Raw genomic sequence first — 25986 nt, forward strand, 5'->3', positions numbered from 1 at the left:
TGGCAACAATCTTGCCAGTAAGGCAATGCTGGTAACGATCACGCTCAAATGGTGCTATTTACGTGCCACTTGCACGGAAGCCAGACAGCTGCTCTGGTAATGATCAAACTCAGATGGTGCTCTTAGCGCTCCACTGGTACAGGTGCCATCACGATTTCGATTTCACTTGTCCCAACAGGTCTTCGCAAGCCGAGTTTAGCGTCCACTGAAGGAGAGGTTGGCATGGGTGCCAGTCGTCGAATTTGGAATGCAGTGCTTATTTATTTGTATTGTTTTGAATTAAATGTGCATTATTTATTTCACAGCTTCAAGATTTCTATAAAGTGATTGCTTATTTTCAAAATAGTAGGGTAAGTATGAAAGGCCAGATCTGGTAGGTTTGAACATAAAATGGATAGAATACTTGAACCGGATATGGCCAGTTTAACTCTGTAGCATTTAGGTTATTCTTTAAAATATAATGCTTATTTATTCACATTGTTTGGAATTAATCATGCATTATTTCATAGCTTCAATATTTCTATGATGTGATAAATAATTTCTAAAATGACATGGTAGGGTAGGTGTGAAAGGCCAGACTTGACTGGTTTGAACATAAAACAGAAAGAATATCTGAGCCAGATCTGGCCAGTTTAACTCTTTAGCTTTCAGATTACTCATTCAAATGTAATATTTATTTGCATAGCTTAGAATGAGTCATGCAAGGATGTGGTTACTTGTTTTTGAATGACGTTGTGGGTTAAGCGTAAAAGACCAAATCTGGCTGGTTTGAACATAGAACATTTTAGAATATTATGGATGGCTTAAATGCTAAAGTGTTAAACATTTGTTATTTGGTTCCAACTTCTGAATAACCATGTCACAGCTGGTGAGACATAAGTTTTGACACTAAATAATAAATTTCTAAGTGAAGTTGACTGTTTTTGTGTGTTTTTGAACAGCCAACTTGTGTATTCTATGCTGCAATTGTTTTAGTTTCAACACACCGTCTCAGATAAAATCACTTGACAGATAGACACATATCTGAAATTCTAGTATATAATAAATACTTGTTAAGACGGTAGAAATGGGTGGGCTGGTGGGATATCTTTCAGAATTACTTTGTGCGGATCAGAAGGAAAATGCTGGCTGTTATTGCCAAGCTCTTGTTACATTGCTGGCAATTAAGAATGATGTACCATGCACACACTAACACAGTGTTCCTCAACCTTTTCACAGTGGTTCCCAACCCTTTTATTTAAATGAGTTTTCCCCCATGGACCTCTTTTAATGCGCTTATCCCCATATATATATATATATATATATATATATATATATATATATATATATATATATATATATATATATATATGATATATAATACAAAATGGAACAAGAATGCAAAACATCTAGACAGTTAGGTGATACAAGAAAGGGACGACAAAACATCCAGACAGATGATACAAAGAAAACAAGGACAGGTCATTCGGAGTTTTCTTTCCTCAGTCGAGTTCCAGATTATCTTTGCAATTTCGGCTGGTTATACTCGAGATTGCTCCAATCTGGCCAGCCCCAAGTAAAAACTAAGCTAAGAGCATTCGATTCCTTGGAAGAAACCAGCGAATGTATATATATATATATATATATATATATATATGAAATTTTGAATTTAGTTCACAGACCCCCAGTACTACCTTTGCAGACCACCAGGGGTTCACAAACCCCAGGATGGGAACCACTGCACTAACACTTGGGTTTTTTTGTTTTGCTTTTTGTTGTTGATGTTTTTAAAAATGCAATCAATCAGGGTTATTTAGTTAATTCTTTAATCTTTTCTTTTACCTCCCCATGATGGTGATGATGATGATGGCTGTCCAGCTGTCTTGAAAAAATTTGCAACAGAGAAAGTCAAGCAGTGGTCATGCATCCGATATCTGATTGATTAGACTGTGTGTGAAGGCATGAGGCTTAGTGGTTAGGGTACTCAGCTCACAAATGTGAGGTCATGAGTTCAATTCCAGGCAGTGCATCGTGTCCTTGAGCAAGACACTTTATTTCATGTTGCTCCAGTCAACTCAATTGGCAAAAATGAGCTTTACCTGTATGTCAAAGGGCCAACCCTGTCACACTCTATGTCACACTGAATCTCCTTGAGAAATGTGTTTAGAATACACACGTCTGTGGAGTGCTCAGCCACTTGCACACTAATTTCAGGAGCAGGCTGTTCTGTTGATCCAGTCAACTGGAATCCTTGGGCGGCACACACTATCTATGCTAGTGTACACACACACACACACACACACACACATATATATATATATGATGGGCTTCTTTCAGTTTTCATCTAATAAATCCACTCCCAAGGCTTTGGTTGGGCTGAGGCTTACAGTAGAAGACACTTGCCTAAGGTACCATGCAGTGGGACTGAACCCAGAATCATGTGGTTGGGAAGCAGGTTTCTTACCATGGCTGTGTAGTAAAGAAGTTTGCTTCCCAACCATATGATCTCAGGTTCAATCCCAATGCATGACAGCACTGCCATAAAATAATTCAAACTTGATCAATTTTATGGTCGAAGTAAAAGCCAAGAGTTTAGGAACCAGTTTCGGTGAGGCCACCTTTCTGTAAAAGCTCAAGGTGTCATGCTCTGGGACCTGGAAGCGCATGGTTAGGAAGCATACTTCTTAACCACACAGCCATGCCTGCACATATGCGTGTGTATGTGTGTACACAACACACATATCTATATATACATGCATATATGCATTCATACACATACATTCATATGCATCCATTCGCCATGATAGATCGCTGACCACTACATTTATATTTTTTTTCTCCTTGTTTCTCTCCTTATTTCTTTCTGTGTTCCTTTCAGTTGAAGAGCGTAGGCTCGAAACGTCAAAGACTTTCTCTATTCCGAGAGTTAAACTAATACATCCATTTGTTGTTTACACCACCTGTCTTCGTCTGTTGTTTTTTTTCGTAAATTCTCCGATACATACAAACATACATGTATATACGTAGATACATAATACATACACAAAGATATATATACATGTGTATACATGCATTCATACATACACATATACATATGTTATAAAAGGTCTTGACTCCACTTATGCAAATATTCTAACAATTATTTGAAGTTAATTTGACTCGAGTCGAAAATTCTGGTACTCGTAACACAAAAGAAAGAAAGAACGAAAGAGAGAAAGAAAGAGATAGATAGATAGATAGATAGATAGATAGACAGACAGGCATACAACGATAAACCTACCACTTGTACCAGTTTCAGCCAAATTAAACAAACAAAAAAAAAAAGAAAAAAAGAAAAGAAAAAAAGAAGTTCAAGATGTTATTCTTTTCTTTTGCAATTCTATCTGAAATATTGCTATTAAAGCAATGAGCAATGACACCAGGTAAGATAGACAGCCAGGTAGATAGGTTAGGGCAAACAAAGAAATAGATTGTTACACACACACACACACACACACACGTACCGTGTTTATCATTTTGTCCATGTTCTTTTGCCACGTCATGTACCCAGTTATGTATCTATATGTACATGTAGATGAAGGTATGTACATACATGTACATATATATATGCATACACTCATATATTGTTTATATATATCAGCTCTTCGAAACGACGGTGTTAAAACGGGGGTAGCTGATGAAGAAGAATGTTCTCTATGTGGCTTGTGTGTTTTCTCGTCTACGTTTTGTTTGCAATGTCCTGTACCCAGATATGCACCTATACATTCAGGTGGATGTCGCTATGCACATACCTGTACGTATATATGCATATACTCATTTACTATTTGTTTATATATATATATATATATATATATACAGCAAATAAATATCAACAGCAAAGAAATATGAGAAGCGAAAAACAAAAGAAAAGTGAAAATGTTGAGAAAATCAAGAAAATATAAACAAGATTGAAATTTAAAGAAGAAAAGAAAAAAGAAAATCGAGAAAAAAAACGAAGTGAGATATGATACGATGTTGTTTACCAAATAGAAAACTAGTGATACAGCAAAACAAACAGGATAATGTAACAAGTACATAACAAGACCAGTGTACCGTAAACGAACCAGTGAGAACTTCTATGTGACTGTTGAAATTGCTAGAAATAACAGTAGAATTTCCTTTAAATTATGTCACTTTTTTGCGTGACACACATACACACACACAATATATATTTATAATCAAGGGTACAAGTACCAGCGTTGTTAGAAATAAGAGTCGAAATATACTCAAATAAGCTACAATATCACTGAATTTTCAGTGATATATATATTACTCTCTTTACTCTTTTACTTGTTTCAGTCATTTGACTGTGGCCATGCTGGAGCACCGCCTTTAGTCGAGCAAATCGACCCCAGGACTTATTCTTTGGAAGCCTAGTACTTATTCTATCAGTCTCTTTTTGCCGAACCGCTAAGCTATGGGGACGTAAACACACCAGCATCGGTTGTCAAGCGATGATGGGGGGACAAACACAGACATACAAACACACATACACACACACAAACACACATACACACACACACACACACATATATATGTATATATACATATATATACGACGGGCTTCTTTCAGTTTCCGTCTACTAAATCCACTCACAAGGCTTTGGTCGGCCCGAGGCTATAGTAGAAGACACTTGCCATATATATATATATATATATATATATATATATATATATATATATATAGTGTGTGTGTGTGTTCTCAATCACTGGTTGACAGCCGGTGTTGTCTTCTTTATGTCGCCATAACTTAGCGGTTCAGCAGAAAAGTACTGGGGTTGGTTTGTACAACAAAGCCCTTCAAGGTGGTGCCCCAGCATGGCTATAGTCTATTAACTAAAACAAGTAAAAAAAACACACACACACACACAAACATATGGGCTTCTTGCAGTTTCCATCAACCAAATTCCTTCGCATGTCATTAGTTGTCCCAGAGTGAGTCATTGTGACAGCGTTTACGTTTCACTGCTACCATGACAACCAAATTTATTTCTTTAAGTATAAGTTTGAAAGCCGAGTCAATGGAGAGGAATTAGAACTCCCAATCTTGCTCAACGGGGCTGGGGTCATCTTAGGTTACTGGTCTTAGAGGCATTATCATGCATAGAGCCGACCATGCCCACCACTGCCCCTCACTGCTGGTGAACCCAAGCCAGCTAATTTACATCCGCTGAGATGACATCGAGGTTCTGGAGATCTTCCTTAATTACATCCAGCCATTTGGTGTGGGGCCTCCCATGGGGCCTCTTCCAGCCCACAGCTGCGGCATCAAAATAATATCCAAGAGACTAAAAAGTGTCAGCAGAAGGGCACCCAGTAGTTATAACCTGAATATGGCTCAATCCCCTTAGAAATTAAAAAGTTTAGGGCCAAAAACACTTGCCTAAGGTAGAGAATGCTTTTTTATCTGAAGACCTTCTGCTGTTCAGCTCTCTTGAGAGTTCTAACAACAGAAGACACTTCAAATTGCAGATTGTACTCCACAGCAGAAGTGTACTCAAGAAAACCTGTGCTTAACAGCAGAAATGTTAAGGACGCTCCCCACTGGTAAAGACAGTTGGCCTGCAAGCGTCCTGTGCCAGTGCTGCATAAAAAGCTCTGGTACCAGTGCCGCATAAAAAGATCTGGTACCAGTGGCATGCAGAAGCACTTGTGTGGTACCACGTAAAAGCATCCAGCACACTCTGTAAAGTGGTTGGTGTTAGGAAGGTGCATCCAGTCATAGAAACCATGCCAAATCAGACTAGTGTCTGGTGCAGCTCTCCAGGTTTTCAGTTCTGGTCAAACCATCCAACCCATGCCAGCATGGACAATGGACGTACGATGATGATAATGATGATGGTGATATATATTATTTTTCTTGAACTCTCGGAGGGGTTGGTGTTAGGAAGGGCATCCAGCTGTAGAAACTCTGCCAGATTAGATTGGAGCCTGGTGCAGCCTTCTGGCTTGCCAGTCCTCAGTCAAATCATCCAACCCATGCTAGTATGGAAAGCAGACGTTAAACGATGATGATGATGATGATGAACCCTAAAACTCATAGGGTCACTTACCATTTTCATGGCATAAGTGACTGAGATATTGGTCCATTGCAGGGTTCTAGGCCAGCATTTTTTTTTAAGGAGATGGGGTACAAGTTGATTTACATGAACCCCTGTACTTGACTGGTACTTTATTTTACAGAACATGAAGGGATGAAAGGCAAACACCAACCCTGGTGTGATTTGAACTCAGAACATAATGAGCCAGAAGAAATGCTGCTAGCTTGGATTGCTGCCTTAAAACCATGTCCTACAGTCTTGAGATTTGAAGAGTTCATTGTGACCTGTATAATGTATAACAGTTGGTCACATTGGGATTGGATGCAAAAATAATAGGATTGAACAAATATAATGAAATAAATGATTTTGTATCAATTAACCCTTTAGCATTTAAACTGGCCATAACCAGCCCTAATATTCTATGTATTTAATGTTAAAATTGACTAGATCCAACTGCTCACACCTCTCCTACAATGTCTTTTGAAAAATATACAATCACATCATGAAAATCTTGAATCTATGAGATAATGCAGGATTAATTCAAACAATGTGAGTAAACAAGCATTATATTTCACAAAGGAATTTGAATGCTAAACTGTTGTTGGCACTCTGTCGCTTACGATGTCGAGGGTTCCAGTTGATCTGATGAACGGAACAGCCTGCTCGTGAAATTAACGTGCAAGTGGCTGAGCACTCCACAGACATGTGTACCCTTAACGTAATTCTCGGGGATATTCAGCGTGATACAGTGTGACAAGGCTGACCCTTTGAATTACAGGCACACCAGAAACAGGAAGTAAGAGTGAGAGAAATTTGTGGTGAAAGAGTACAGCAGGGTTCGCCACCATCCCCTGCTGGAGCCTCGTGGAGCTTTAGGTGTTTTCACTCAATAAACATTCACAACGCCCGGTCTGGGAATCGAAACTGCGATCCTATAACCGCGAGTCCGCTGCCCTAACCACTGGACCTTTGCGCCTCTATGCTAAACTGTTATATCTAGCTCAAATATGCTACCCATTTCATGTTCTAACCAGCCAGACCCAGCCCTCATTTACCCTTTACTGTCATAAAATATACAATCACATCAAAATTCCGAAGCTGCAAAACAATGTAAGCTTAATCAAAAACAATATGAATGAAAAAGCATTATGGTTTGACAGAACAATCTGAATACTAAAGTATTAAACTGAGTCAAGTGGGTTATAAAATTTAGCTTTCAAGGTGGTAAATGCTTTATAATGAGCCCAACCTACAATTAGATTATTAAGGTGGTGACAGCTTATGCTCAATAAAATAATTATAAGGTAATTAAATTCTCATCTATTTGGCCACACTGTGCTTAAGTGTCTGGATGTATGTGTACATATTGTCATCATCTCTGTTGTTTTAATGTCCACTTCCCCACGCTTGGATCTTGCCTCAAAAAAAAAATTTGAATTTTGTTGGAACAGATTTTCTATGGTTGGATGCGCTTCCTGTTGCCAACCCTGAACTGCTACCAAGTATAATATATATTTCCCCATGATCAGACAATGTTTTTGCAGAAGACTGGGAATGAAGTATCCTGCTTGTATGATGGTGACACTTGTTTACAACTATCATGTGATGTCAAGGCGAGGAGAACATGCACATGCAAGCACAAAGAGGCTTCTCTTTCACTTTTAGTCAACCAAAACCTTGTGTGACCCATATGTTTTCTGCTATAGTGTTGACTTGAGTATATATATATATATATATATATATATATATATATATATATATATATATATATATATATATATATATATATGTATATATATAGACATTACAGAGAACATATCTGAGAGATTAAACCGCAAGTTTTATGATTGGGCCACGCTTATGGCTGGCCAAAAGTTTGGAGCTTAGGTCTGAAAATTAGAATGTTTATATTAAATACCCAACTCTCTTTTACTTGTTTCAGTCATTTGACTGTGGCCATGCTGGGGCACCATCTTTTAGTCGAGCAAATCGACCCCAGGACTTATTCTTTGTAAGCCTAGTACTTAATCTATCGGTCTCTTTTGCCGAACCGCTAAGTTACAAGGACGTAAACACACCAGCATCGGTTGTCAAGTGATGTTGGGGGGGACAAACATAGACACACAAACATATATATATATTACTCTTTTTTACTTTTTTACTTGTTTCAGTCATTTGACTGCGGCCATGCTGGAGCACCGCCTTTAGTAGAGCAAATCGACCCCAAGACTTATTTTTTGTAAGCATAGTACTTATTCTATCGGTATATATTCATATATACGACGGGCTTCTTTCAGTTTCCGTCTACCAAATCCACTCACAAGGCTTTGGTCGGCCCGAGGCTATAGTAAAAGACACTTGCCCAAGGTGCCACGCAGTGGGACTGAACCCAGGGCTATGTGGCTAGTAAGCAAGCTGCTTACTACACAGCCACTCCTTGCCTATGCTAAAAAAATGCTCCAAACTTTTGTCCACAACTGTATGTATGTTGTAAACAACGTTGAAATAAGGAAATAATTAGATTACAATGGGCAGAGAACAAACTCATTGACATGAGAAGGTAGCCCCTCTCCGCCCGCCGGCCGCCTGATGAAAAGTAAAACACAAGGAAGAAACAATGTCACCCATGCGGAGACAAGCGATGGGGGTTTCAATGCTGTATCTCATCATAAATTGCTGGGTTACACTAGTGAATCCCATCATCACAGCGTCTAGTCTGTTGGGTTTGTTGATCTTTTCCGGGTCCCAAATTGGTGTTTACACAGATTAAGTATATCACCAAAGAGAGTGCATCTAGTCAAACAATACACAAAAGGGGAAAGGCGTAAGGACGCACAGACAAACAGTCTCCCTTCTTTCCACTGTTCTACATACACCACCACAACTACCAACACCGTAAAAACTAACAACGGCAAGGACTACGACGACCACCACCACTTCAAAGCCATTCCTAACACACCCTACACCATATCGATATAATTAAAATGGTGGTGGAGGTGGTGTGGAGGAAATGTAAGGGTTTTTTAATAGGCTGGATGGAGCCAGGAGTGACTGCTCTAACAGGACTTTACCAACCATATCATATAAACACTTTGCCCATCACACACACAACGATCTTCCCTCTCCCTGCTCAAGAGAAGGTTTATAAGAGGGTAGCTGGCTCTTTCAACATCTCTCTTTCTCTCTCTCTCTCCCTCTCTGTATCTAAGTACAGAGAAGGTAGACTGGTGAAAGAAAAGGGAGCGGGGATGCAGAGCAGTGAATTAGTCACATCAGTCTAGGTGACTGATTGACTGACCATAATGGAGCCGGATCAACTGACAGAACTGACAGACAGTACAGACAACGGTGGGGGTAGTGGTGATGAAGGTGGTTGTGAGTGAGAAACACACACACACACACACATTCATACATACATACAAACACACAAACATACGTACATACACATTGGTGACACACAAATACAGTAAGAGAATAATAATGAAATGCTACATTGCAAATGAGCTTCTAAAGAAAGACCGGTGGTAATGGAGATGGGAGGGGATGCTTGTATTCATACCGCTTTCTCACTTGCAAATATGTACACACACACACACACACATACACACATCTTAAACTGGTTCAACTCAAAATATATATAGTCACACACAGGTGTTTACAAATATATGCATTAGCTCGGTGACAATCAAAACACACACACACACACACACACACACACACAAAATCCAGTTTTCAGAGATCAAGTTAACAGACAAAACTACAAACGTATCTCTCACACACATACACACGACGTCTGCTCCACTTCAGACTTTCCAACATGACAACGGGAGTGATGGTGGTGGCGGTTATAACGGTTAACGTATATTTAGAGTAAAGTTGTTTACTGGCAGAAATGGTTGTTGCTATTGCTGTTCGGCTCTAGATCACAACGTAAACATATGACCAAAGGCGTTCCATCTGTGACCATCTCGTCCGGTGTGTGTGTGTCGGTGTTTGTCTTCCACAACCGCTTGACACCCGGTGTTGGTTTGTTTACGTCCCCGTAACTTAGCGGTTCGGGGAAAAAGAGAACGTTCGAATAAAGTAGCAGGCTTAAAAATAAGTACTGGGGTTAATTCATTCATTCGACTAAAACTTCAAGACGGTGCCCCAGAATGACCGCAGTCTAATAACTGAAACAAACACACACACACACACATATATATATATATATATACTTTTTTACTTGCTTCAGTCATTTGACTGCGGCCATGCTGGAGCACCGCCTTTAGTCGAGCAAATCGACCCCAGGACTTATTCTTTGTAAGCCTAGTACTTATTCTATCGGTCTCTTTTGCCAAACCGCTAAGTTACGGGGGCGTAAACACACTGACAAACACAGACACACAAACACATACATATATATATACTACGGGCTTCTTTCAGTTTCCGTCTACCAAATCCACTCACAAGGCTATAGTAGAAGACGCTTGCCCAAGGTGCCACGCAGTGGGACAGAACTTGGAAGCATGTGGTTCGTAAGCAAGCTACTTACCACACAGCCACTCTATCTGACTTTTTAAGTGTGTGTGTGTGTGTGTGTGTGTGTGTGTGTGTGTGTGTGTGTGTGTGTGTGTGTGTGTGTGTGTGTGTGTGTGTGTGTGTGTGTGTGTGTGTGTGTGTGTGTGTGTGTGTGTGTGTGTGTGTGTGTGTGTGTGTGTGTGTGTGTGTGTGTGTGTGTGTGTGTGTGTGTGTGTGTGTGTGTGTGTGTGTGTGTGTGTGTGTGTGTGTGTGTGTGTGTGTGTGTGTGTGTGTGTGTGTGTGTGTGTGTGTGTGTGTGTGTGTGTGTGTGTGTGTGTGTGTGTGTGTGTGTGTGTGTGTGTGTGTGTGTGTGTGTGTGTGTGTGTGTGTGTGTGTGTGTGTGTGTGTGTGTGTGTGTGTGTGTGTGTGTGTGTGTGTGTGTGTGTGTGTGTGTGTGTGTGTGTGTGTGTGTGTGTGTGTGTGTGTGTGTGTGTGTGTGTGTGTGTGTGTGTGTGTGTGTGTGTGTGTGTGTGTGTGTGTGTGTGTGTGTGTGTGTGTGTGTGTGTGTGTGTGTGTGTGTGTGTGTGTGTGTGTGTGTGTGTGTGTGTGTGTGTGTGTGTGTGTGTGTGTGTGTGTGTGTGTGTGTGTGTGTGTGTGTGTGTGTGTGTGTGTGTGTGTGTGTGTGTGTGTGTGTGTGTGTGTGTGTGTGTGTGTGTGTGTGTGCAAAGAATTCAGAACCATATTCATTATCCGTGCGTGTTTCCATCCTTCAAAGGCTTTTCTTAGATGAGAGAGTAACAAATATGAAGAGATATAGCTGCTGTTTCTAGCAGATGGGACGATCACATTGTGGCTCCCCTCGTTGACTCGTGGTTGCAGTGCGCGAAGAACGAGGGTGGTAGCGGTGGTTATCAGGTGGCGATGATGGCGGCATTAGATGGTAGAATGAGATAGGAGGGAGGAAAACGTGGTGGTGGTGGTGGTAGTGGTAGTGGTGGTGGGTTGTGTGGTGCCATGATGACGGAATCAGGTGACAGTAGCGGAGTCGGCGGCGGCGATGGCATCAGGTAGCAGACAGTTAAGAAAGAGAAGGTTAAGGTCACCTTTTATAATAAAACTATGTCAACAATGCGAATAGAACGGGGGGGGGGGGTGAGAGTTTGAAGGGTAACTGAGAAGTTCAGAGAGGATGACAGGAGGGGTGAGGGTAGCTGGTAGTAATATACAGAAAAAGTGTGTGGGATACGTCTATCTAGTTACAGCTGCACCCTTTTGTTTTCCTACGGTAAATATGAGGTAGGGAATGACAAATAACTTCGAAGACACTTCGACCACCACCCTGCTACATATTAATGTTGCCGGGTAGGAGGTAAGGTTGGAGTGTTAGTCTCGGGTATTAAAACAAGAGACCGAGGACAAAAAGGTATGTTGTAGCGGTAATAGTGGTATTGACAGTGGTGGTGGTGGTGGCCGCAGTTGCTGTCTAGTCTCAGGTCAGTCTAGATCTGTCGTGGGTAACCTGCGGCCCGCGGGACTTCCTGAATGGCACGGCTAACGGAAAATTAACCATTGATCTTTTTTTAGTAGTGCTGTCCACCTGAAGATGAGCCATGCCTCTCATGTGGCCCGCGGGACTTTCTGAAAAGCACGCTTGACTAAAAATTAACCTTTTAGTTTTTTTTAATAATGCAGCTCACCTGGTAATGAGCCATGTCGGGAAAGACTTCCTCCCGTTCCCCCCACCCCTATTTTCTCGCAAATTATTATTTTATTATTATTATTAAAAAAATTTTTTTTTTTTGCCAAAAGCCCGCGTTTTCGGATACGGAGATTCCGGAAAATTGCCAAATATCGGAATTTTGAAATCCCCCCCCTCCCACTAATTTCTTCATTTTCACTTTTTCCGTAACCATAACCCTAAAACCCCAACCGTAACCCTAAGCAGAAAAATTTTGGGAAATTTTTTTCAGAATCATAATCTCCGTATTTTTCCGCATATTTTGAAAAAAAAAAAAAAAAAAAAATCTGAAAAATGTTAAAAACGAAAATTTTTATGGTGGGGGGAGTGGTAATTTCAAAACGCCGATTTTTGCCAATTCTCCGTAGCCGAAAAAAAAAAAAAAACGCGGGGTTGTGTAGAAGAAAAAAATTAAATTTTTAAAAACGGGGTGTTTTTGGGGGGGGGGGGGTACAAAAGGAAGTCTTGCCGCCATGTCTCATGCGGCCCACTTCTCGAAAAAGGTTATCCACGTCTGGTCTAGATTGTACAAAGACCCACAATCAAAAGCATCACAACCACGGCAAACTTGTAATTGTTTTTCTTTTTTATCAAACACTGTATCTATTATTCTTTTACGTGTTTCAGTCATTGGAATGCGGCCATGCTGATGCCCCACTTTGAAGGGTTTAACGTAAGACCAACTAATCCACTCCAAAAAACCTCTGTATTAAGTCTGGTACTTAATCTATCGGTCTCATTTTTGCTTCTATTGGTTTTCAAAAGTTGAAACGGGGAGGGCAAAACACAACGACACATGGAACACCGTGTGTGTGTGTGTGTGTGTGTGTGTGTGTGTGTGTGTGTGTGTGTGTTTGATCATCATCATCATCTAGTGTTCATGCTCCATGCTGGCACGGTTGGAACGGTTTGATAGGATTGAATGAGCTCAAAGATGGCGTCGTGCATCAATGACCACTCTGGTATGATTTCTACAGTCGGTTTGTTTTATTAAAAAAAAAAGAAGGTCAAGTGTACTTTCTGCTGGTACCTATCTAGAAATTAGTGAAAGAAGCCCACTAAGAGCTAACCATGATGGTAAAAGTACACAAGATATACAGCAATAATATTGGTGTTTCGACTATGAACCTTCTCTAGTCATCCGCCGTTCTAGCAAATCAGCAAAATAAGCACTCAGTCATTCGTATCGTGAAAGATGTCTGTGTGTTACAGAGCAAACAGCAGCAATAATCCAAATTTACCTAACATTCTTTGATTCTAGTTAGAGCTGAGAAGTTTTAACAGGGGAAGAGGAAAAGAAAAAGAGGAAAGGAAGGAAGAGACATAAGCAGAAAGAAACGGAGGGAGAAAGGAAGGAAGGAACTTTAAGTACAGTAAGTCTCAAACCAACAGTAACGGACGCTATAAACATTTGAGGACATGGAACCATAATTATTATTAGCATAAGTGCCAATAATTTGGTAACTTGGCTGTTTACTTCAAGACCTGCTTCAGATGTCCTTGCCAAATTTAAGCACTTCAGGTGAAAATAGACAAATTCGGTACAGCATATTTTCGAGAATGGCAATTTAAAAATCTAAGTGTATTAGGTCAGAAAAGTGTGTGATAGAGTTGGTAGAAGGTTGTTGTTGTTGGTGGTGGTGGTAGTGGTGGTGGTGATGGGTGGGTGGGTGTTTGGAGTTCTTGGAATAAAACCAGGTCAGTGTTGGTGCCAATGAAATAGGAAAAAGATACTTGATTGAAAAAGAAATTAAGGATTACAGGTTGTTGATGTTTTGAACTTTTGAACATTTAAAAAAAGTTATTTTTAACTTATAACCGTTCGAGCAGTTTTCAAACTTTTTTTTGCACCACGGACCAAGGGATCGCTCTCTCTCTCTCTCTCTCTCTCTCTCTCTCTCTCTCTCTCTCTTACACACACACACACATATATATACACACACGCATACACACACACACTCACATAAATATACAAACAAATACACACACACACTTCTTTCAGTTTCCGTCTACCAAATCCACTCACAAGGCTTTCGTCGGCTCGAGGCTATTGTAGAAGACACTTGCCTAAGGTGCTGACAACACATTTCCAATTATTATTATTACTATTTACTAATATTTACAATTCATTCACTTCTGGAAATTTCTCGTGTGTGTCCTCAAGCCACCAAAAGCAATATGGATATGAGCATGAGCGTTGCTTATTAAAACCAGCACGTGATCTAACCGAGAAATAACAAAGTGGACAATGGTGGTTTGCGGGATGACTGATGTTCTGTTGGTTTCTTTTCCTGTTTTCTCGTAGCTGCTTTTGATGCTGTACCCTTTGGGTTTCGAAACTTTGAAGTTGGAAAAAGCATTCTCTTCACAGTCTGCACGGTCTCTCGCAACTCATTTCTACAGCTGAGTGAACGGGAGCAACGTGAAATAAAGTGTCTTGCTCAAGAACACAACACAGCCCGGTCTCACTACCTCATGGTTGTGAGCCCGATGTTCTAACCAATAAAGCCATGTACCTTCACCCACCAAGTGTGTGTATACACACATATAAACAGATGTATACTTCAAATTATGACGATAATTCCAAGACGTGCGATTTAGAAAAACCACGTAACACGAAAAAAACTCTTTAAACGTTTATTATGTTTTAACAAATGATTTGTACATATTTTCATATCTATTTTGATTTTCCATTTCCTCATTGGTTTTTAGGTATCTTTAAAACTCTCATGCTTTTAACTATGCTCGCTGAGACAGACGTAAATCATCCTAAGTTGAGCTTTATTTTTTCCCCATTAATTTCGTCAAAAAGAGGGAATTGACAAAAGTCATAAAGTCGAAAAAGACGTAACTCGAGACAGCGTAAGCGGATATAAATCCTGTGTGTATGAATGTGACACACACACACGCGCCTGATATGCTATTGTAATCCAAATACTGAATAATGGTTTTGTCTTGAAGGAAAGTTGAACGCTTCGGGTGCTTATATAGAATTCTCGACTTCCTCACAGAATTAAATTTATTCCAATTTCAGTTTATTTACTTATATTAATTTTTCGCCGACCACTGGACAAAGTACTACTACACTCAAATTCTACATTTTCTTTTCTTGAAATATGTGCACAATTTTAATATATGCAACAAAACCAGTCATGGGCAAATGCTGCCTGCGGGATTTTTTGAATGGCATGCCTTACGAAAACTTACTTTCCGCCTGAAGATGATTCATGTCTCATGAGGCCTGCTTCTCGTAAAAACTTGTCCATGCGTTGCAGTAGATAGATATGCAATTTGATGTCCGTTACAGAAGTCTGTGTGATAGATGTAGCCATACATCAGAGAGAGAGAGAGAGAGTGTGTGTGTGTGTGTGTGAAACTACTCTGAAAATATCCAATAGTTTTTTTTATTGTTTTGTTTTTATACACAAGCACAGAAAAGAAGTAGACTGTTAAGGAAGAGACATATTTCAGCTTATAGTCAGTCAGGTTTTTTTTATGAGAGAGAGAGAGAGAGCTTTTGAAAGAGACCAAGAAAAACCTGCTTTGGACATAGGCTTGGCAATGAAAAGTTGCACAGAGCCGTGAGTACATCACGCAGAACTATATATATATATATATATATATATATATATATATATATATATATATATATATATATATATATATACACACGTCTGTGTGTGTGTGTATGTATACGTATGTGTGTGCTATTAAGACGGCGAAGTTAAAGTGGCGGGAAGCTGTCGAATGGCGGGCGGGAGGAGAAGGAGAGAAAACAATGAAGTGTTGGTATTTAGATGGCGAGTTCATGTAGGAACAGCTCTATTGATTTATCGATCTAACTCTTCTCCCCCTCTTTCATTCAATCATTTACTTAACTGATGACGACAAGTTGTTAAAATGGAGAGAACGACCCAAGGTTTCCGTGTGTATGCCCCCACGACCACCACTACCTTCATGCAGACGACCAGAGGAGATAATTAAACTGGCTTCTTTCTGTTATTTTATGTATCTCTCTATCCACCTCCATAGCTATCTTGTCCACGTATTATTACAGAGACGCATCTATCTATCTATCTATTTCCATTTAATAGCTCACTTTATTTCGTTCTTTTGATAAATGATGAATGATTGAAGCAGACGACACCTCTCCACAATGTCTTCATCATTCATATTCCACGATTAAACAAATGAACAAAACCAGTTAAAAATAGGTTTGATGTAGAGGTGAATAGTGGAACTGACAAATGTCGTTGAGAATTTGGCACAATTAATCCACATATCCAATCTTTGCTGATATGAGTGCATAATCTGTTAGTTTAATTTTATCTTTTAACGTTTACTTGTTTCAGTCATTGGACTGTGGCCTAGCTGGGGCATTGCCTTGCAAGGTTTTAGTCGAACGAATCGACCCCCAGTACTGATGTTTTTTTAGCCCGGTACTTATTCTTTCGTTCTCTTTGCCGAACCAGTAGGTTACGGGGATGTAAACAATCCAACACCGGTTATCAAACGGTGATAGACACGCACGCACATCCATACACACAACAGATTTCTTTCAGTTTCAGTATATCAAATCCACTTACATGGGCTATAGTAACTATCCACCCGAGGCTATATTAGAAGGCATTTACCCAAGGTGCTACGGAGTGTGACTGAACCATGTGATTGAGAAACAAACTTCCAAACACACAGCTAAGCTTGCCATTTCTTTCAAATCAAGTATATATATATATATATATATATATATATATATATATATTTATCTTGTTGGTACCAAAACTGACTGTGGGGATATGAAGATCGAAAAGGGAGCGAACATATTTCCATGTTTTATAAAATTAAAATGGTTTTAAACTGTCCTGCACAATGATGTAAAAAGTATCTTCATTGGTTTCAAGTTCACTTTTCCATACTCGTATTGGTCGAATGGATTTGCTGAGGCAAGATGCCTTGTCCGTTGCCAAACCTCGCCTGTTTCGACATTTGTTTACGACTAACACGCAAGGAGATACAAACACGCGCGCGAACGCACATACATACACACATATATGAAGGGCTTCTTTCAGTTTCTGCCTACCAAATCCACTGACAAGATTTTGGTCAGCCTTGGGCTACAATAGAAAATATTTGACATTTGCCCAAGACGTCACACAATGGGACATGAACCCGAAACTATGTTGAGAAGCACACTTCTTACTATACAACCACGGCTGCGCCAGCACCAAAATAGATGTAAAATCTATTAGTTTTCTCATTAATAAAAGAAAAGGTGGAGACTATTTGCTAGTTCGAAAACTGCTGGCCTAAAGGTCTCCTCCCCATGCCATACACACAGAGTTTGTCAGCGTAGTGAAACGGGCGCAACGCCGCTTACGATAAACAATAGCTTAAGAACATCGAGTGTTTTACGGGCGTGTGGCACAGTAGCTAGGCCACAATAAGAACGCAAGCCAGTCTGACACAAGACAAATAACAGTTGTGGAGGTGGCTAAAGAGGATTTAATAGGGAACTTTCAAAAAAGACAAATGGATCATAAGCTATTGTTGAAGACTGCCGCATGCCTTTTGAGGCGGTACAGAACTACTCATAGGCGTTTATTTCTTGTAGAAATGGAAGACGGTTGAGTAAGTGGTAAACAGCGTCTTTACAAAGAGGAACTGGTAGGTTACTGGAACCATCCAAGGATAGAACTCTGTGTAGAAGACCAATGGACCCTAATCTTTTTCTTTTTGCATTACGGACAGGTTTTATGCAAAACAAAGTGCATACTATATGATTTAATTGTTAAGAGGAAGGTGGGGCTGAAAAGTTCTTGGCTTGGGTAAAAGAAAACACAGGAGGATCAGTTAATTATGATTTTATTCAACACTTATTGCAGCAGTCCTTCGGTTTTTTTCTAAGCCCTGTAAAAGAACTCGGAAGGTTGGACCTCCAACCAGGCCTTTCGTAATACTCTTAAAACCAGGAACTTTTCAGCATCCTTTTGCACACACACACACACACACATATATATATAGGTGCAGGCATGGTTATGCGGTAAGAAATTTGTTTCGTAATCACAAGGTTCCGGGTTCAGTCTCACTGTGTGGAACCTTGAGCAAGTGTCTTCAACTATTGCCTTGGGTCGACCAAAGCCTTGAGAGTTGATTTGGCAGACGAAAACTGAAAGAAGCCCGTCGTATATACACACACACACACACACACACGAGTGAGCACATAAATGCAAAAGAAGGTGGAAAAAATTGTACTCTCGAGTGCCGGAGGTAGAGTAATACGCTTTTTATTATTTATTAAAGCTGCAGAACATCACAAAAAAGAACTGCTACTCAGTTTCACGTTCCCGTTCGTCGGACAGTTGTGTGCTCAACGAACGGGAACGTGAAACTCTGAGTAACAGTCTTTTGTGATGTTCTTGCAGCTTTAATAATAAAAGAATTTATATATGTGTGTATGTTCCACCACTGCTTGACAACCGGTGTTCGTGCCTTGCAGTGGAGTAGAGTTTCATCCAACTTTTCTGAAATTACCTGATGACATTCCCATTGTTCTCAATACAAAGCTCAGAAATAGTGACAAGATAACATGAGGAACCAAACAACGAAGGTGGGGGGGGGGGGGAATGAAGAGAAAGGGTGTCCATAAATTATCTTTACAATTTGAAAAAAAAAAAAAAAAAAAAAAAAAGATCCCTCAGCAGGTTGCGTGCAACTAATGCAGGCCATGTGGAAGTTTTCTGATGTTTTTAATAAAACTTTATTTTCCTTAAAAAAATTTTTTTTTAATGCGCCCTTTTTTAAAGCCTAGCCAGGCTCATGGGCCCGATTTCCCGGTTTTGTGGCGTATGTGTTCCCCAGCTGGACGGGATTCCAGTCCATCGCAGCGTTACTCATTTTTGCCAGCTGAGTGGACTGGAGCAACGTGAAATGAAGTGTTTTGCTCAAGAACACAACGCGTCGCCCGGTCCAGGAATCGAAACCACAATCTTACGATCATGATGCTGACACCCTAACCACTAAGCCACGCGCCTATGTCTTACTATAAACTCTAGTGACTACCTCCAACACTTTTTTCCCTCTGAATTTTTCAAATAGTAAAGGTAATTTATGGATACTCTGCATATAGTTGTTAGTTATATTCTGCAAGGGGATGGAGAATAAACATGTTTTGTTTTGTTTTTATTTGATCCTCACGGCGTTTACTTTTTCTTGATTCAAAGAATTTTCTAGTTATGATTTGATCATTACTCTTTTACACTTTCAGTTGTTTCACTCATTTGACTGCGGCCATGTTGGAGCACCACCTTGGAGGGTTTTAGTCGAACAATCGACCCCCTGGACTTATTTTTTTAAGCCTAGTACTTATTCAATCGGTCTCTTTTACCGAACAGTTAGATTACGGGGATATAAACACATCAACACCGGTTGTTAGGCGGTGATGCGGAGGGGACAAACATAGACACACATACAGATTATATATATATATATGTATATATATATATATATATATATATATATATATATATATATATATATATATATATATATATATATATATATATATATATATATATATGTATATAATTAAGGGATCAGCAAATATTTGCTTCACCACATACCGAAGTTCAGAAATAGCAGCTAAACTTCGGTATGTGGTGAAGCAAATATTTGCTGATCCCTTAATTATGTTTATAAATGTATATGAACTTTTAAATAAGTTCTCCACCGATAATGGTGCTTTCATACCGAAGGGCTTGGTAAAAATTATTAATTGTTGATTTATTAATAAATTGATAAACCTTTACCCTTTTAATTTGTAATATATATATATATATATATTTATATATATATATATATATACGATGGGCTTCTACCAGTTTCCGTTTACTATATCCATTCGAGGCTATAGTAGAAGACACTTGCCCAAGGTGTCACACAGTGGGACTGAACCCGGAACCATGCGGTTGGGAAGCAAGCTTCTTACCACACAGCCACGACTGCGCCTATTTCCAGAAATCCATAACCTTCTCTTTTTCCTCTTCTATCTTTATAAGTATCCGAACTTTATTCCCCCGCCCCCGCTTAAACTAATGCTGCATGGGTAAAATCAGAGTGGGAGGTGACGCCATCCTTCCTGCGCCTGTATGAAAAGTTTCGCGCCGACAGGCCGCCTCAGTTTCCGTCTGTTACGCGTAGAGTATAGACGTGTAGTATGCGTTCGTCGGATTTTCGTTTTTAACGAACACATCGAGCAGACATGCTGCATCAAGTTTTGCCAAAAGCTTGGTGATACTCTAGCTCAAACCACACAGAAGATTCAGGTGACTTTTGGTGATCGAGGAGTGGGTAGAGCCGCTGACTCACATCACATATTTTTCTCAAAATTTAAGTTTCAGTGTAAGTAAGCTCGACCACCAATTTTATTTTTTCACAAATTAGGCGCAGACGTGGCCTGTGTGGTAAGAAGCTTACTTTCCAATCACATGGTCCCAGGTTCGGTCCTACTGCCTCGGCCGATGACCGACCTAAGCCTAGTGAGTGGATTTGGTAGACGAAAACTAAAAGAAGCCCGTCATGTGTATGTGGGAAAGTGTGTCCACCGCCGCTTGACAACCGGTGTTGGTGCGTTTGTCTCAGTTACTTAGCGGTTCGGCAAAACAGTTCAATAGAATAAGTACCAGGCTTATAATACGGTACTAGGGTCGATTCAACAAAAATTCATCAAAGCAGTGCTGCAGTATAATAACTGTAGCAAGTATAAGCAAAATTTCACTAAAAAGTATTCATTTTCTCAAAGGAAACAAAATTCGTTTTACACTTGTGTAAGTATGCGGTATGTTGTGTTCAGCCTCGATTTTCAAAACACAGAAAAACAGGATTTATGAGTAAGACAACCGTCAAAAATGTCCTTGTTCGTTTGGCCACTTAGGTACAGCAAAACAACAAACACAATCCGTAATCATATTTAAAACCACGGGTTAAGATTCACACCCCTAACACAAACATTTTTTGCACTCGTGACACCATATAGCCACTCCTCGTTAAATTTCGCAAACAAAAACCGCTTCAATGTACGCGTAAAATGTAAAAGAATTTATTTGTGTGTGTTAGTACATTTTATTATATGTAATGTACTGTCATTATAAGAGATACAGTTTACTTCAGAAGCTTACATACTCCTGAAATAGTCATGTCACCCAATACTTTAATTCACTTATTTATCTTAAAAGGGAGGTTGAAATAGCTGTACTGGGCAGAATACTCTTTTACTCATTTACTTGTTTCAATCAATTGAATGTGGCGATGCTGGAGCACCGCATTTAGTCGAGCAAATCGACCCAAGGACTTATTCTTCGTAAGCCTAGTACTTATTCGATCGGTCTCTTTCTACCGAACCACTAAGTTACGGGGACGTAAACACACAACCATCGGTTGTCAAGCGATGTTGGTAGGGGGGGGGGGACAAACACAGACACACAAACATATACACACACATACATGTATATATACATATATACGACGAGCTTCTTTCAGTTTCCGTCTACCAAATCCACTCACATGGCTTTGGTCGGCCCGAGGCTATAGTAGAAGACACTTGCCCAAGGTGCCACGCAATGGGAATGAACCCAGAACAATGTGGTTGGTAAGCAAGCTACATACCACACAGCCACTCCTGCGGTTCTCAACCATTTATTCATCTGTGGACCCCTCTGATTACTATTTTATTCTGGTAGACACCACCATAGCTATTTGATGTTTAAAAACTAGTTTTATAGAAGCTTCACTCAAAATTCCTATTTCGTTTTTCACACATTAACTTGTGCAGGTTGAACTATGTAACATGCTAGAAAGAGAAACCCAGCTGTTTCTTGCAATAAATGCCAACACATACATCTAAACTAACATTTTTTCAGGGGCCCTTAAAATACCACTATGGACCCAATCTTATATAGACCCCGATTGAGAACCACTGTTTGAAATAAAGTTCCCTGTGGTAAGAAGCTTGCTTCCCAACCGCATGGTTCTGGGTTCAGTCACACTGCGTGGCACCTTGGACAGGTGTCTTCTACTCTAGCCCCGGGCCGACCAAAGCCTTGCGAGTGGATTTAGTAGACAGAAACTGAAAGAAGCCCGTCATATATATATATATATATATATATGTATATATATATATATACATATATATATATATATACACACACACATGTATTTGTGTGCCTGTGTTTGTTCCTCCACCATCGCTTGACAACCGATATCGGCGTGTTTACATCCCCATAACTTAGCGGTTAGGCAAAAAGAGAACGACAGAATAAGTCCTGGAGTCGATTTGTTCGACTGAAGTCAGTGCTCCAGCATGGCCGCAATCAAATGACTGAAACAAATAAAAGAATACACAAGGAGACAGTCACACATCTTTTACATCTTTCAGGTATTGGACTTCATCCATGCTGGGACACCGCCTTGAAAAGTTTAGTCTAATAAATCGACTCCAGTACATATCTTTTAAAACTCGGGACCAATTCTATCGATCTCTTTTCGCTAAACTGCTAGATTACGGGGACGTAAACAACCGTTTGTCAAGTGGTGGTGAGAGAGACAAATACAAAGATACACACAATATATGTATGTTGTTGGCACTCCGTCGCTTACGACGTCGATGGTTCCAGTTGATCCGATCAACGGAACAGCCTGCTCGTGAAATTAACGTGCAAGTGGCTGAGCACTCCACAGACACGTGTACCCTTAACGTAGTTCTCGGGGATATTCAACGTGACACAGTGTGACAAAGCTGACCCTTTGAATTACAGGCACAACAAAAACAGGAAGTAAGAGTGAGAGAAAGTTGTGGTTCGCCACCATTCCCTGCCGGAGCCTCGTGGAGCTTTAGGTGTTTTCGCTCAATAAACACTCACAACGCCCGGTCTGGGAATCGAAACCGCGATCCTATGACCGCGAGTCCGCTGCCCTAACCACTGGGCTATTGCGCCTCCCCATATGTATGTAGAGGCAAATACAAAAACAGGAGGCGGGGGAAACGGGTTTAGGTTTCTGTGTGTGAAATTCACTCACAAGGTTTTAATCAGCCCGAATGTAGTAGAAAACACTTGTTCAAGGTGTCACGCGGCAGGACTGAACCCGGAACCACGAAGCATGGGAGCAGACTTCTTATTACACAGCTATGCCTATGCCTACAAACAACGTATGGACCAGTTTAGGATAACGTTGGATAGTTACCAAAAGTTGTGCAGTTTAGTGGAGTCAGATATGTGGACAACAAATGCAGAAGAGGATTTCGAAGCAGTGTTATTGTCTACAAAACCATCATTGTTGAGGAGCGGAAGAATGGAGGATTCCGCAAATTTGGTAGCGACATCTCGAGTAAGGAAACAGTAATTTTGGAGGCGAGAGAGAAAGTAATCGGGCTGTGTATTCTATGCATGGAGACATTCTTCGGATGAGGATCTTGCAAGAACTGCTATGAGGGGAAAATACCATCGCCAGTTTACCTAGAAGTGGGTTGTGGTCTCTTAGACTTGTAGACTTCTTGCTCCTAAATTGTAATAGCTCAGCTGTAAATCAAAACTTCAATGTGATTTGGGATTATGAATTTCGTTGTATGTGGAATGTAAACGGACATATTTAAGATGACAATTGCCTGGCTGTTTCTGATGGATTAATATCACCAGGAGCAGTTAGCAAAGAACTAGTAGAGATCTGTCCACTCCACTGATTTGAAGTACCATATGGTACTTCCGGTAGGTGTGAAGCTTGAGTATTGGATACACGATAATGCCTAGACAGCAGATATATGAGCTGTAAACGGGAGCGAGAGATTTATATCTTGGAAAGCAAGAGATCGTGTGACATATGTGTTAGTAGGAGGAGATGTATGGGATAAAGGTTGGATCAGAAGCCACGGATATTAGAGCAGAGAGAATATCCAGAGGGTTTAAATTTACGTCTTTGCTGAGTCATGTCTGTAGAGAGTGACGACAGAGCGTCATAAGATCCAGATAACGACCGTACGCCGGGATAAGTATGCGACGGGTACAATGTGAAGAGAGAGGTGTCTTGTATTGTGTGGTGTTAAATTCTTCGCGAAGTCCACTGGCTTTCTGTGGCTCTTATGGAAATGTTTGAATACACGTCCCCTCCTTCCGTCACGATTTCTCCACCCTAACTCAATCCAATTATTAGAGAACAAAAGCAAGTCTCACTCCCTCTCTTCCTTGTGCATCTCTCCTCCTCTGTTCGATCAACTTTTGGGGACTTTTCACACTATTTCTGTGTTGTTCTTTGGCTCTGGGTCATTATGTACCTAGTGCTGCATTGTCTAGCTCAGGGGTTTTGAAACTTTTTGACTTGCGGACCCCTTTATATTTCAGGCTTTAGCTTAGGGACCCCCTTATAAACGCTTATGAAATTTATACATAAATATTTGCTTAAAATAACGTATATTTTTACATTTAATTATTTAACAGTATTTAACAAATAGGTTTATTGTCAATTAAAAGATTTCGATTAAAAAACATATAAAATCAAATTGCCCATATAAAGTATTTGCTGTCCACGGACCCCCTGTCTTGTCCTTGCGGACCCCTGTGGTCCGTGGACCACAGTTTGAAAACCCCTGGTCTAGCTGATGTAAGTAGTACTATGTCGAATCGGGTGAACTCATAGACGCTCTCCACCCTTTTTCTAGGTGGTGGACACATCTTGACAACCGACTTAATACCCCTTCCTGGCCTATGATGAGTTGCTAAGAAATTCCGCACTCACTGGCCAACTTGATAGTATAGTAAAGGACAGTTTACTCAAAGGACCCCATAGCAAGATCGAACCTGGAACTAATTGGTTGCGAAGTAGCTTCTTAACCAAGAAACAGCTGAGCATAAACACGTGAAACGTCTAGTATGCAAGTTGATAGGTAGATGTGTGTGTGTGTGTGTGTGTTGTCGGTGTGTAAATGTACGAATAACTGAAAACGTTTTCCGACTGTGATATAGGCAATATCACCCACACAAATACATACCTTACGTTTGAACCCCACCTCTCTATCTTTCTCTCTCTCTTTAACACACACGCACAGACACAGACACAGACACACACACACACACACACACGAGAAAGAGAGAAGTGTCAAACATAAGGTGTGTTTTTATGTGGCTAATGAAATTACATGGCACGGAAAACATTCACAGTCGTACGTATATTTACACACACACACACACACACTAAACTTCTCTTGTAAATAGTTCCCTCTCCATATATGTATCGATATATATATATATATATATATATATATATATATATATATATATATATATATATATATATATAAAGAGGGAAAGAGAGATTTGAGAGTGTGTATGTATGTGCCTTGTATGAGATGTTGGCAGTCAGTGATACATAGTATATGTAATTGCTCTTACTTTAGGCAGAAGGCCAACACTGTGGAGTGGGGTGGGGTGTAGTCGATTAGATCGATATAAAGTACTATGACTAGTACTTTATATTATCGACCTCGATATGATTTGAACTTACAATGTAAAGAACCGGAACAAATGCTGCGAGGCACTTTTTTCTCCCTGAACCTCGATAAATTCTGCCAACCACACCGCCCTTGTACGTATGTATATATGTGTATGTACGTTCGTATGTGTATATGTATGCAGATATGTGAATTTA

The 25986-nt window shown here is 40.1% G+C and overlaps 1 protein-coding gene across 2 annotated transcripts in view; it reads right to left on the reverse strand.

Moving 5' to 3' along the window:
* Window positions 1-25986, reverse strand: part of LOC149135426 (uncharacterized) — a 108194-nt gene that overhangs the window by 65616 nt on the left and 16592 nt on the right. The window lies entirely within an intron of this gene.

The sequence above is a fragment of the Octopus bimaculoides genome, chromosome 5 (assembly GCF_046866305.1).
Source record: "Octopus bimaculoides isolate indiv1 chromosome 5, ASM4686630v1, whole genome shotgun sequence".
Lineage (NCBI taxonomy): Eukaryota > Metazoa > Mollusca > Cephalopoda > Octopoda > Octopodidae > Octopus > Octopus bimaculoides.